The sequence below is a fragment of the Chiloscyllium plagiosum genome, unplaced genomic scaffold (genome assembly GCF_037043375.1).
Source record: "Chiloscyllium plagiosum isolate Xiang-an unplaced genomic scaffold, Cpla_swu_hap1 HiC_scaffold_6, whole genome shotgun sequence".
NCBI lineage: Eukaryota > Metazoa > Chordata > Chondrichthyes > Orectolobiformes > Hemiscylliidae > Chiloscyllium > Chiloscyllium plagiosum.
This window is the reverse complement of record NW_028270144.1, coordinates 128,082,633-128,096,954: the sequence shown is the minus strand read 5'-3', so window position 1 is coordinate 128,096,954 and position 14,322 is coordinate 128,082,633. Positions and strand designations below refer to the sequence as shown.

At 48.3% G+C, this 14,322-nt stretch overlaps 1 protein-coding gene across 2 annotated transcripts in view; it reads left to right on the top strand.

Annotated features, from left to right (window-relative positions):
* Positions 1-9,305: 9,305 nt before the first annotated feature.
* Positions 9,306-14,322, top strand: part of arap1 (ArfGAP with RhoGAP domain, ankyrin repeat and PH domain 1) — a 209,758-nt gene continuing 204,741 nt past the window's right edge. Inside the window, exon 1 of one of the 2 annotated variants that reach the window (XM_087988447.1) lies at positions 9,306-9,507. The gene's annotated coding sequence lies outside the window, so the exon portion shown is untranslated. Of the gene's footprint in view, positions 9,508-9,571; positions 9,588-14,322 lie in introns of those variants that run through there. The other variant, XM_087988448.1, reaches the window with a different exon arrangement.

The following is a 14,322-nucleotide window of genomic DNA, read 5'->3' as shown; positions in this document are numbered from 1 at the left end:
CCCCATCATCTCACACTCACTCTACGTAATGTCTCACACCCAATCCACCCATCTTCGCACACACAATCCACCCCATCTCACACTCAGACCACCCCATCATCGCACACTCAATCCACCCCATCATCTCACACTCAAACCACCCCACATCTCACACTCAATCCATCCCATCATCTCACATTCAATCCACCCCATCATGTCACACTCACTCTACGTAATGTCTCACACCCAATCCACCCCATCTTCGCAAACACAATCCACCCCATCTCACACTCAGACCACCCCATCATCGCACACTCAATCCACCCCATCATCTCACACTCAAACCACCTCACATCTCACACTCAGTCTACGTAACATCTCACACTCAGACCATCCCAACATCTCACACTCATTAATCCCATCATCGCACACTCAATCCACCCCATCATCTCACACTCAAAACACACCATCATCTCACACTCAAAACACGCCATCATCTCATACTCAGATCACCCCATCATCTCACACTCAGATCACCCCATCATCTGACACTCAATCCACCCCATTATCTCACACTCATGTACCCCAACATCTCACATTCAGACCACCCCAACATCTCACACTCAGACCATCCCATCATCTCACACTCAATTCACCCCATCATCTCACACTCAAAACACGCCATTATCTCACACTCAATCCACCCCATTATCTCACACTCAATCCACCCCATCATCTCACACTCATCCACCCCAACATCTCACATTCAGACCACCCCATCATCTCACACTCATCCACCCCAGCATCTCACATTCAGACCACCCCATCATCTCATGCCCGAAACGTCAATTCTCCTGCTCCTTGGATGCTGCCTGACCTGCTGCGCTTTTCCAGCAACACATTTTCAGCTCTGATCTCCAGCATCTGCAGTCCTCACTTTGTCCTCACACTCAATCCACCCAACATCTCACACTCAATCCACCCCATCATCTCACACCCAATCCCCCCCATCATCTCACACTCAATCCACCCCATCTCACACTCAGACTACCCCATCATCTCACACCCAAACCACCCCATCATCTCACACTCAATCCACCCCATCTCACACTCAGACTACCCCATCATTTCACAATCAATTCCCCATTATCTCACACTCAGTCCACCCCATCATCTCACACTCAATCCACCCCATCATCACACACTCAATCCCCCCCCATTATCTCACACTCAGTCCACCCCATCATCTCACACTCAGACCACTCCACATCTCTCACTCAGACCACTCCACATCTCTCACTCAGGCAACCCCATCATCTCACACTCAGACCACACCATTTTCTCACACCCAATCCACCCCATCATCTCACACTCAATCCACCCAACATCTCACATTCAATCCACCACATCATCTCACACTCAGACCACCCCATCATCTCACATTCAGACCACCCCATCATCTCTCACTCAGACCACCCAACATCTCACACTCAGACCACCCCATCATCTCACACTCAATCCACCCCATCATCTCACACTCAATCCACCCCATCATCTCACACTCAATCCACCCCATCATCTCACACTCAGACCACCCCATCATCTCACACTTAGACCATCCCATCATCTCACACCCAATCCACCTCATCATCTCACACTCAATCCACCCCATCATCTCACACTCAATCCACGCAACATCTCACACTCAATCCACCCCATCATCTCTCACTCAGACCACCCCATCATCTCACACTCAGACCACCCCATCATCTCACACTCAATCCACCCCATCATCTCACACTCAGACCACCACATCATCTCACATCCAATCTAGCCCATCATCTCACACTCAGAACACCCCATCATCTCACACTCAATTCACCCCATCATCTCACACTCAGTCCACCCCATCATCTCTCACTCGGTCCACCCCATCATTTCACACTCAATCCACCCCATTACCTCACACTCAATCCACTCCATTATCTCACACTGAATCCTCCCCATTATCTCACACTCAATCCAGCCCATCATCTCACACTCATCCACCCCATCATCTCACACTCAGTCCACCCAACATCTCACACGCAATCCACCCCATCATCTCACACTCAATCCACCCCATCTCACACTCAGACTACCCTATCTCACACTCAAACCACCCCATCATCTCACACCCAATCCACCCCATCATTTCACACTCAATCCCCCCATTATCTCACACTCAGACCACCCCATCATCTCACACTCAATCCACCCAACATCTCACACTCCATCCACCCCATCATCTCACACTCCATCCACCCCATCATCTCACACTCAGACCACCCCATCATCTCACACTCCATCCACCCCATCATCTCACACTCAGACCATCACATCATCTCACACCTAATCCACCCCATCATCTCACACTCAGTCCACCCCATCATCTCACAGTCAGTCCACCCCATTACCTCATACTCAATCCTCTCCATTATCTCACACTCAGTCCACCCCATCATCTCTCACTCAGTCCACCCCATCATTTCACACTCAATCCACCCCATTACCTCACACTCAATCCACTCCATTATCTCACACTCAATCCACCCCATTATCTCACACTCAATCCAGCCCATCATCTCACACTCATCCACCCCATCATCTCACACTCAGACCACCCCATCATCTCACACTCAATCCACCCCATCATCTCATACTCAGACCACCCCATCATCTCACACTCAATCCATGCCATTATCTCAAACTCAGTCCACCTAACATCTCACACTCAGTCCACCCCATTATCTCACAGTCAATCCACCCTACATCTCACACTCAATCCATCCCATCATCTCACACTCAGTCTACGTAACATCTCACACTCAGTCCATCCCATCATCTCACACTTTGACCACCCCATCATCTCACACTCAATCCACCCCATCATCTCACACTCAATCCACCCCATCATCACACACTTAAACCACCCCATCATCTCACACTCAATCCACCCAACATCTCACACTCAATCCACCTCATCATCTCACACTCACTCTACGTAATGTCTCACACTCAGTCCATCCCATCATCTCACACTCAGACAACCCCATCATCTCTCACTCAGACCACCACATCATCTCACACTCAATCCAACCCATCATCTCACACTCAATCCACCCAACATCTCACACTCAATCCACCACATCATCTCACACTCAGACCACCCCATCATCTCACATTCAGACCACCCCATCATCTCTCACTCAGACCACCCCATCATCTCACACTCAATCCACCCCATCATCTCACACTCAATCCACCCCATCATCTCACACTCAATCCACCCCATCATCTCACACTCAGACCACCCCATCATCTCACACTTAGGCCATCCCATCATCTCACACCCAATCCACCTCATCATCTCACACTCAATACACCCCATTATCTCACACTCAATCCACCCCATCATCTCATACTCAATCCACCCAACATCTCACACTCAATCCACTCCATCAACTCACACTCAATCCATCCCATTATCTCACACTCAATCCACCCCATCATCTCTCACTCAGACCATCCCATCACCTCACACTCAGACCATCCCATCATCTCACACTCAATCCACCCCATCATCTCACACTCAATCCACCCAACATCTCACACTCCATCCACCCCATCATCTCACACTCAGACCATCCCATCATCTCACACTCCATCCACCCCATCATCTCACACTCAGACCACCACATCATCTCACACTCATCCACCCCATCATCTCACACTCAGTCCACCCAACATCTCACACTCAATCCACCCCATCATCTCACACTCAATCCACCCCATCTCACACTCAGACTACCCCATCATCTCACACCCAATCCACCCCATCATCTCACACTCAATCCACCCCATCTCACACTCAAACTACCCCATCATCTCACACCCAATCCACCCCATCATTTCACACTCAATCCCCCCATCATCTCACACTTAGGCCATCCCATCATCTCACACCCAATCCACCTCATCATCTCACACTCAATACACCCCATTATCTCACACTCAATCCACCCCATCATCTCATACTCAATCCACCCAACATCTCACACTCAATCCACTCCATCAACTCACACTCAATCCATCCCATTATCTCACACTCAATCCACCCCATCATCTCTCACTCAGACCATCCCATCACCTCACACTCAGACCATCCCATCATCTCACACTCAATCCACCCCATCATCTCACACTCAATCCACCCAACATCTCACACTCCATCCACCCCATCATCTCACACTCAGACCATCCCATCATCTCACACTCCATCCACCCCATCATCTCACACTCAGACCACCACATCATCTCACACTCATCCACCCCATCATCTCACACTCAGTCCACCCAACATCTCACACTCAATCCACCCCATCATCTCACACTCAATCCACCCCATCTCACACTCAGACTACCCCATCATCTCACACCCAATCCACCCCATCATCTCACACTCAATCCACCCCATCTCACACTCAAACTACCCCATCATCTCACACCCAATCCACCCCATCATTTCACACTCAATCCCCCCATTATCTCACACTCAGACCACCCCATCATCTCACACTCAATCCACCCAACATCTCACACTCAATCCACCCCATCATCTCACACTCAGACTACCCCATTATCTCACACTCAATCCACCCCATCATCTCATACTCACTCTACATAATGTCTCACACTCAGTCCATCCCATCATCTCACACTCAGACAACCCCATCATCTCACACTCAGTCCACCCCATCATCTCACACTCAGTCCACCCCACATCTCACACTCAATCCATCCCATCATCTCACACTCAATCCACCCCATCATCTCACACTCACTCTACGTAATGTCTCACACTCAATCCACCCCATCATCTCACACTCAGTCCACCCCACATCTCACACTCAATCCATCCCATCATCTCACACTCAATCCACCCCATCATCTCACACTCACTCTACGTAATGTCTCACACCCAATCCACCCATCTTCGCACACACAATCCACCCCATCTCACACTCAGACCACCCCATCATCGCACACTCAATCCACCCCATCATCTCACACTCAAACCACCCCACATCTCACACTCAGTCTACGTAACATCTCACACTCAGACCATCCCAACATCTCACACTCATTAATCCCATCATCGCACACTCAATCCACCCCATCATCTCACACTCAAAACACACCATCATCTCACACTCAAAACACGCCATCATCTCACACTCAGATCACCCCATCATCTGACACTCAATCCACCCCATTATCTCACACTCATGTACCCCAACATCTCACATTCAGACCACCCCAACATCTCACACTCAGACCATCCCATCATCTCACACTCAATTCACCCCATCATCTCACACTCAAAACACGCCATTATCTCACACTCAATCCACCCCATTATCTCACACTCAATCCACCCCATCATCTCACACTCATCCACCCCAACATCTCACATTCAGACCACCCCATCATCTCACACTCATCCACCCCAGCATCTCACATTCAGACCACCCCATCATCTCATGCCTGAAACGTCAATTCTCCTGCTCCTTGGATGCTGCCTGACCTGCTGCGCTTTTCCAGCAACACATTTTCAGCTCTGATCTCCAGCATCTGCAGTCCTCACTTTGTCCTCACACTCAATCCACCCAACATCTCACACTCAATCCACCCCATCATCTCACACCCAATCCCCCCCATCATCTCACACTCAATCCACCCCATCTCACACTCAGACTACCCCATCATCTCACACCCAAACCACCCCATCATCTCACACTCAATCCACCCCATCTCACACTCAGACTACCCCATCATTTCACAATCAATCCCCCCATTATCTCACACTCAGTCCACCCCATCATCTCACACTCAATCCACCCCATCATCTCACACTCAATCCCCCCCATTATCTCACACTCAATCCACGCCATTATCTCACACTAAGTCCACCTAACATCTCACACTCAGTCCACCCCATCATCTCACACTCAGTCCACCCCATCATCTCACATTCAGACCACTCCACATCTCTCACTCAGACCACTCCACATCTCTCACTCAGGCAACCCCATCATCTCACACTCAGACCACCCCATTTTCTCACACCCAATCCACCCCATCATCTCACACTCAATCCACCCCATCTCACACTCAAATTACCCCATCATCTCACACCCAATCCACCCCATCATTTCACACTCAATCCCCCCATTATCTCACATTCAGACCACCCCATCATCTCACACTCAGACTACCCCACATCTCACACTCAGACCACCCCATCATCTCACAATCAGACCATCCCATCATCTCACACTCAGTCCACCACATCATCTCACTCTCATCACATGTCCAAAAGCAGCAGGAACCAGACAACATCCCAGCCTGGCCTGAAGGTGACACAGAGGCACACAAATACCAGGCAATGACCATCTCTGAAAAGAAAGTGGGGATGTAGGGAGGTTGAGCAAACTGACCACCGCACCATGCGGCAGGGAGCCAGTCAAAATGGAGGAGAAAAGAGAAATGTAGTTGTAATTGGAGATCGGATAGTTAGGGGAATGGAGCCTGTTCTCTGTGACCAGGATTGAGAGTCCCCAGGGCTCTACTGCCTGATGCCTGATTTCGGGATCTCTCGTCTGGGCTGCAGAGGAACGTGGAGTGGGAGGGAAAGATCCAGCTATCGTGGTCCATGTAGGTACCAATGACAGAAAGAGGAAAACGAGCAGCTAGGGGCTAAATTAAAATGCAGAACTAAAAAGGTACTAATCTCTGGATTACCACCTGAGCCACAAGCAAGTTGGCACAGGGTCAATAAGATTAAAGAGGGAAACGCGTGTCTCAGAGACCAGTGTGGGAGAAACAGGTTTGAATTCATGGGACATTAGCCCCAGCACTGGGGGAGTGGGGAGCTGTTCCACCTGAAAACAAACTGGGACCAGGGTCTTGGTGAATCACATAACCATGGCTGTGGGTAGGGCTTTTCACTCAATAATAGGGGGGTGGGTTCAATTGCATGGAAATTATGAAAAATATTAAGGTGTGGGAGAGCTCAGCAGAGGTTATTAAAGTTTCAACAATAATTAATAGGACAGAGAGTATGGAAAAGATCAGGAATTGAACTTCAGTCCCAAAAGAGAGGGGGACACCTATCAGAAGAAGGGGGTGCAGTCAACACAGGACTGAGGGTGTTGTCCTGAAATACACACAGTGTAGGAAACAGGGCAATTGGGCTTCGAGCACAGATTGACGTTGGTGGGTACAATGTTGTGGGGTCTCACCGAATCAGGGCCGCATTGGGGATCAGGGCTGGGAATTAAATATCCCAAGAGATACATGTCCTATCGGAAGGTCAGGGGGATGGGCAGAGGGGGAGGGGTTCCCTTGTGAGTAAGACGTGAAGGTAGATCAATAGCACAAAGTGACCGCGTTGGAAGGTGTCGTATCTGTGTGGGTCGAGTTGAGGAACTGCTAAAGGAAAAAGCCCCTGATGGGAGTTATACACAGGACCCCGCCCCCTCTCCCTCCTCCCCCCCCCCGAGCTGTGGTCAGGGTGTGGGGTCGATAATAAACCCGCAGTTAGAAAAGGCAGGTCAGAAAGACACTATTACAATAATCCTGAGGGACTTCAATATGCAGGGGGCCCGGAAAATCAGGGTGGGAGCAGATCATAAGGAAAGGAATTTGTGGAATGTCTATGAGATGGATTTTTTTGGAGCAGCTTGTGGTTGATTCCTGAAGGAACAGGTAGGTCTGGATTTGGTGATGTGTAATGAGACAGACCTGATTCGGGAGTTTAAGGTGAAGGAACCCCCCCCTCTCCAAGGGGGCAGTGACCATAATATGACCAAATTCACCCTGCAGTTTGAGAGGGAGAAGCTGGGATCAGAGAGAACGGAATTACAATTGGGTAAAGGGAACGAGATGAGGGAGGAGCTGGCCAGAGTTGATTGGAAGGGGAGCCCAGCAGGGGGAAGGTGGTGGAACAGCAACGGCAGGAGTTTCTGGGGGTGATTTGGGAGGCACAGCTGAAACTCATCCCAAGGAGGAAGAAACACACTCAAGGGAGGAGGGGCTGACCCTGGCTGGCCGGGGAATCCAGGGACAGCTTAAAGCCAAAGGAAAAGCGGACAATGTGGTGAAGATTAATGGGAAGGAGCGGATTGGGAAATCTTTAAAAACCAGTAGACAGTATTGAAAATAATAAGGTGGTGGGGGACAAGATGAATTATGGGAGTAGCCAATAATACAAAAGAAGATAGTGAGTTTTTTTAGATATCTAAAAGGCCAGAGAGAGGCAAGAGTGGCCATTGGACGCTGGAAAATGAGGCTGGTGAAGTAATAATCCGGAATGAGGAACAAGGAAATGGCAGAGGAACTGAAGGGGTACTTTGCATCAGTCTTCACTGTGGGAGACACCAGCAAAATACACAAACTTCAAGAGATTCGGGGGCAGGGGAGTGTAGTGGAAACTATAGGCTGGTTAGTTTGACATTGGCCATTGGTCAGATTCCATTCTTACGCATGAGATTGTAGAGTAGTTGGAAGTGCAGGATAACACAGGGCTGAGTCAGCACAGTTTCATCAAGGGGAGGGTCATGCCTGACAAATCTGTTCGAATTCTTTGAGGAGGCAATGAGCAAGTTAGACAAAGGAGAGCCAGTGGATGTGATCTATTCGGATTTCCAGAAAGCTGCTAAATAATATGATGAAGGAGCAGCGCTCCGAAAGCTAATGTGCTTCCAAATAAACCTGTTGGACTATAGCCTGGTGTTGTGTGATTTTTAACTGTATTTAAGACAGAGATAGATAGGTTCTTGATTGGTAAGGGGATCAAAGGTCATGGGGAGAAGGCAGGAGAATGGGGTTGAGAAACATATCAGCCATGATCAAATAACGGAGCAGACTCGATGGGCTGAATGGCCTAATTTTGCAACTATATCTCATGGTGACCCTGCACCTTCCTCGTGTCCAAACTGGCAATTTAAATACTTTCATGGTACCTGTCACCACCCACAGCAACCTCAGAGGAGGAGGAAGTGGTGGAGAGAGAGGGTGCCAGTCAGATTGGGATCTTGCTGTGCATTAGGGCTTGCGCCGCCGCAGAAAGTGCAGGGATGGTCACGGAGAGAAGGAAATAGGACACAGGGGACTGGGGTCAGAGAGTCGGAAAGAGCCGAGAGTTGTCGATGGGATATTAACCTCGGCATCACGTGTGCTCACAAACCCTGTCTCAGCTCCTCGGAAAAACAGGGACAAATCTTCATTTATCCCGGACTGGGTTCTCCTCGGATTTTAAACCCGCTCCGATCTCCGCAGACACCCCCACCCCCGCGATCAGGAACTCAACAGGCAGCTCCTGTGAACAACTTTGCAAACTCAAGAAAGTTGGCCAGGAGTTCAGAGGTTTGAGAGAGTGGGAGAGACAAGAGGCGGTTCGGAAGGACAAAGACGCTGCTTTTAAAGGTCTGTGGTCTCATTGGGAGTTCTCTGGGTCTTTGATGTTGTTGAACTCTCCAGGGCTGGAAGTGGAAATGGCCAAAGGGGTAAGTTCATGTTGATTTGGTCCCTTTTGCTGCTGGATCTGTGATACATTGTCGAAGACATCAAGTCGGACCCCCCCCCCGGGCTGACAGTCCCAGTGTCGGTGTCTCTCTCTCTCTCTCCCCCCCCTTGGGAGCTGTGATGAGAACTCGGTTTGTTTGATTGTTCAGGGTCTGCACTCGGAAGGGCAGAGGACGGCTGTTCGGCCCATCGTGTCTGTGCTGGCTGGGAGGGGATAAAAGTGAATTGAATTGAATTTGATTTATTGTGACATGTACTGAGGCACAGTGAAAAACTTTATCTTGCGAGCAATACAGGCAGGTCACAGAGTTAAATAGCATAGATAGTAAATAATAGGTAAACAGCGCAAAAACAAAAACATAGGTACAGGTGAATGTTAACAGTTTGTGAGTCCATTCAGTATTCTAACAACAGTGGGAAGAAACTGTTTTGAAACCGGCTGGTGCGTGTGTTCAGGCTTCTGTACCTTCTCCCCAATGGTAGAGGTTGTAGAAAAACATTGCCAGGGTGGGATGGATCTTTGAGAATGCTGGTGGCCTTTCCTTGACAGCAAGCCTGGTAGATGGATTCTGTAGATGGGAGGTTGGCCTGTGTGATTGTCCGGGCTGAGTTCACCACTCTCTGTAACTGTCTCTGATCTTGTATGGTACTGTTGCCATACCAGGTAGTGATACATCCAGACGGATGCTCTTTGGCACATGCCAAGTTCCTCAGCTGCCTGAGGAAGAGGAGATATTGTTGGGCCTTTGTAACCAGTGCGTCCACATGAAGAATCAAAGAAAGCTTGTAGTGGATGACCACTCCCAGGAGCTTGACACTCTCCACTCATTCCATCTCTGTGCTGTTAATGCATAGGGGGGCGTGAGTAACATCCCGCCGAAAGTCAATAATGAGTTCCTTGGTTTTGCCGGCATTTAGAGCTAGTACAGTATCCAGTCCAATTCCCTTTGTCAGCTTCCCCTGTAGTTTGTGGCAGTTCTTAAAGTTGGAATGGGGGGTTCTGCCTGTTTGACTCACAGACGCCCCCAATTCCCTCTGACTGACAAGAAACAAAGAAACTAGAAGCAGGAGTTGGCCATTTGGCCCGACTCATCTGTACAGTACCATCATGTTTGACCCCCCCCATCTCAATGCTATATTCCTGCTTTCCCTCTGTTCTGTGTGATCTCTTTAAAATCTAAAATATTATCCATTTCTTTCTTGAGTATATTCAGTGACTTGGTCTCCATAGGTTCACTACCCTTTGAATGAAGAAATCTTTCCTCATCTCAGTCCTAAGTGGTCTACCTCACATCCGAAGACTGTGACCCCTGAATCTTGACCCTCCAACTAGGGAGACATCCTCCCTGCATCTAGTCTGTCCAGACCTGTTTGAATTTTGTATGGTTCAATCCGATCCCCCTCATCCTTTCAAACTCTAGTGAATACAGACCTGGTCAAACCAATCTCCCCTTGTAGGACAGTCCTACCACACCTGGTAACAGCCTAGTGAACCTTTTCTGCACTCCCTCTGGTAAGTATATCCTTTCTAAGGGAGGGAGACCAAGACTGTGGGCAGTACTTCAGGGGTGGTCTCACCAAGGCCCTGTATAATTTCACTGTATAACATTCCTACTCTCAACTCAAATCCTGTTGCAGTTGAAAGCCAGTGTATGATTTGCCTTCCTAATTGCTTGCTGTACCTCAGTACTTTCATTAACTGGCTACAATGATTCCTTTGTACGTCCACACTATCCAATATATTACCATTTAAATAACACTCTTCCTTTCTGTTTTCACACTAAAGTGTATGACTTCACATTTAGCCATGTTGTGTTACATGTGCCATGTGTTTACCCACTAACTGGAACTTGTTTAAATCATCTTGAAGTCTCTGAGTATCAATCCTGCGCAGTTTTGTATCATCCGTAAACGTGGAAATGTTAAGTTAGGACCCCTCATCCAGGTCATTTGTATATACCATGAATAACTGGGCTCCAAGCACTGAACCTTTGTGGTATCCCACCAGTCACTTGGGGAGAAAGGCCCACTCTCTGTTTATTGTTTTGAAACCAATACTTATCTCACAAAAGTGTCTCAAGGTCCCTCTATTCATTTTGCCATTTACTTTCTACTGCTGTGTCCTGCTTATTGACTTCTTGCATAAAGAAAAGAGAGCATCCTGATCCCCCCTATCCAGACCCCACACAATCTGTCTCTCAGTCACCAGAATGGATGCAAGGATGAGGATGTAGACAGGCTAGAGGAGATCCAACTGAAGTAGTCAGTGTAGCGAGGGGTGATTCACAGAAGATTGGGGGATCTATTCCCACTTGTGAAAGGATAGATTTTCACATAGCGAGTGGTTAGAGTCTGAAGTGAGCTGTCAAAGAGTGTGGAGGAGGCAGGTTCACTCGACATTCTTCAAGGGAATCAGAGTGTTATTTGGAAAGGAAGAATGTGCAGGGTTACAGTGTAAAGGCACTGGCACGAGGTTTATCTGGAGAGCTGAGTACTCACCCTGAAGAAGGGCTTATGCCCGAAACGTCGATCCTCCTGTTCCCTGGATGCTGCCTGACCTGCTGCGCTTTTCCAGCAACACATTTTCGGCTCTGATCTCCAGCATCTGCAGCCCTCACTTTCTCCTCCCAGCTGAGTACTCATCCCTTTTACCCTGTTCAGGGGATGTGGGTGTCACTGACCAGGCCCAGAATTTATTGCCCAGAGGACAGTTAATTACCAACACCATTGCTGTGGGTCTGGAGTCACATGTAGGCCAGACTGGAGTAGGGATGGCAGATTTCCTTCCCTGAAAGACATTAGTGAACCCAATTGGGTTTTTACAACAGGCCACAGTGTTTACATAGTTAACAGTAAGCTAGTTTTTAAAATCCCAGATATTTATTGAAATCAATTTCACCATTTCTGTGATCCGAAATATATTCTGGATAACCAAGCCCAGTGTCCCTGTCATACACCCCTCACTTGTGCTGTGAGCATCCTGTGACTTAGATTAAATCTCCTCCTGCGTTCCCCTGTTGTAGGAAACCTTCCTGGTGTGTCCAATCTCTCCTTGTGGTGCACACCCTCCAGTCCTGGCACCGGGGTGGTGATCTTCCTCCATGTCCTCCCCTGTGCCACTACGTCGTTCCTGTATTATATTGTACTCAGCCCTCTAACTGTGGTTTATTAATGAAAGTCTAACCTCCCTAACCTTAGCCTCGGCTGCGAGAGACAATCATTGTGTGTGCCTTCCTCACTGTTGTGAGCCCTGAGGGCATGTGCTCCAAAGTGCCTTTATACGTTCCAGCATTCCATTATCTCATTCCTTCACCATCTTTATCCTCCTCAAATGCATCAATCTCACTCCTCCGGATTCAATTCCTTTTGTTTGTAAAATTTCACTCTCAATAATGTGGGTGTCGCTGGCTGGGTCAGCATTTATGGCCTGTCCCTATTTGCACTTCAGCAGGGGCAAGAGGGAGAAAATTTAAAACAGAGTTGAGGCAAAACTGCCTCCACCGAAGGGTTGTGAATCTGTGGAACTCGCTCCCCCAAAGTGCAGTGGATGCTGGGACAGTGGGTACATTTAAGGAGGAGTTGGACAGGTTTTTAATTGTCAGTGGGTTGAAGGGATATGTAGAGAGAGCAGGAGAATGGGGATGAGGAGAATTTCAGCCATGACTGAATAGCAGAGCAGATTCGATGGGCCGAATGGCCAAATTTAGCTCCTCTATCTTATGAACTGGTGGAGAGCTACTATTTTGAACTGCTGCAGTCCACAGTGATATTCCGGAGGGAATTCCGAGATTTTGACCCAGTGACCATGAAGGGACAGTGAAATATAAATTGTCCCATCTTCCAGTTTTCTAACTTGCCCTATGTGGTTAACTCAGGGTCATTGATGTGTGACTGGAAAAGCATGGGGAGTCCAACATCTCCCTTTCTCTTAGGCCCTGATACAAAAGGGAGAATTAATCGGATTCAAGTGAACGGCTGGAGACACTCGAACTGTGGATGATGGAGATCTGATACAAACATAACGTGGAGAAACTCAGCAGGTCTGACAGCATCTGTGGAGAGAGAAACTGAGTTAACGTTTCAGTTTGTGATGACCTTTCAGTGGGACAGTTCCAATAAGACAGGATGGGGTCAGATGGAAGCTGGTTAACTTTGTCCCTGCAAACGGTTTACTTTTCCAAGCAGCCTGACACATGTGCCCTGATCAAAAACCTCACTCACGTGTCACATGTGCCGCTGTCATCAACCGACTGTTAATTCCTCAAAACACTTCAATCACAATTAGTCAGGCATGACCTTTCCTTATCTAGTCCACGTCTGGTTAAGGTATGATTGATTTGTGTTTTTCTAAATAATGATTTGTACTGTCTCTGATTTGCTTTCACAAAGCAGGCCTCAGGCCTTGTGCAGATGGCTCGGTGGTTGCCTTGGGATATGTGTTTGTCACTTTTTGAAACTGTGACAAAATGTTGGCAGCTCTTCAGCACCTTAGAGCCTAGAAGCGGGATATTTGGCCCTTTGCTTGGTGTCTGTCCCCTGTCAGAAACATCCCCTTCTTTGACACCACAAGCTCCCGTAAACTCTGCCTCAGCCTGTCACTGGGTTCCAGAGAGCTGATGGTTTAGTGGGTTTTGTGACTTCAGGGGGACCTGGGTTTGAACCCCACAATGCCAGGTGATGGAATTTCAATTCAATGAAAAAATCTGTAATTAGGTT